The 1,018-nt window shown below is 45.8% G+C and overlaps 1 pseudogene; it reads right to left on the bottom strand.

Annotated features, from left to right (window-relative positions):
* Positions 1-702: 702 nt before the first annotated feature.
* Positions 703-1,018, bottom strand: part of LOC105457014 — a 2,675-nt pseudogene continuing 2,359 nt past the window's right edge.

The raw sequence follows: 1,018 nt of genomic DNA, 5'->3' as shown, positions 1-1,018 counted from the left end.
TCCGTCCTGGTGGTCCTTCCTGTGGCTGCAGCGACGTCGGTGAGACGGGTGAAATATTACAAGGTCTCCGGGAGCCGCCGATACGCTAGATTAAATAATCGAGATCGCTACGGACTAAAAAGTGATTACGAACGGTACTCGGTATTCGGGCGCGGGAGCCACGCAAACGTAGTCCCGCAGCCCGCGCCACGCGTCCGCCTCCGAAAATCGGAAGGACACAGGACTCGAAACTACCGCCCGCGGTCGGGTCCGCAGATCCCTTGTGACGGACGGTCCAAAAAAGGATGTCCCGTCACAGTATAAACAATTACCTTACATATGGAACAGTATAAAAAGTTGGCATACATACAAAATGCAGTATATTGATTATTATAAAAAGACATAAATGCAATATATTGATTGATTAATGTAAAAAAGACATATTGAATATTATAAAAATTAATATATTATACATAACATGCAACGTATAATACATATACTTATAATACTGTGATACATTTAATGCATACGCCGCGCATACATACGTGTATCACTCGATGCATACACACTTAGATATAACACATACGCATATATACATTATACCGGTATCCGATAATGTCCCCACGGTAGTGTCTCCGTCGAATTCGGTACGATGTGCCGTTTGTCGTCGTACGGACTTAGAGCGATTTTCGTTTCGGACGTGTATACCTCGTGCAGCCTCGATCATATGCGCGACTGACTACGAGTCATTTCGATATGTTCGTTCAGGCATCGCGTGTAATCATCGAACGTTATCGTCCGCGCTACGACGTTACTCTTGATCCTCTTGATCTTTTTGGTGTCCCTCATACCGTCCACTCTCACCGCGTACATCTTCGCCCTGAGCCCGACGAATTCCGTCATTATCGCGTCATTATTCTCGTCCTTCAAACCCGGCACTTTTTTATTCGCGCGAGGAGTACTGTACGCGTTGTCTATGGGATAATCGCTCGTGTCGAATCGATCGATATCACGCTTCATCGTCTCGTAAACATCCTCG

This window comes from Wasmannia auropunctata, unplaced genomic scaffold, assembly GCF_000956235.1.
Source record: "Wasmannia auropunctata unplaced genomic scaffold, wasmannia.A_1.0 LD336106.1, whole genome shotgun sequence".
Classification (NCBI taxonomy): Eukaryota; Metazoa; Arthropoda; class Insecta; order Hymenoptera; family Formicidae; genus Wasmannia; species Wasmannia auropunctata.
This window is presented reverse-complemented; position numbering and strand designations above follow the sequence as displayed.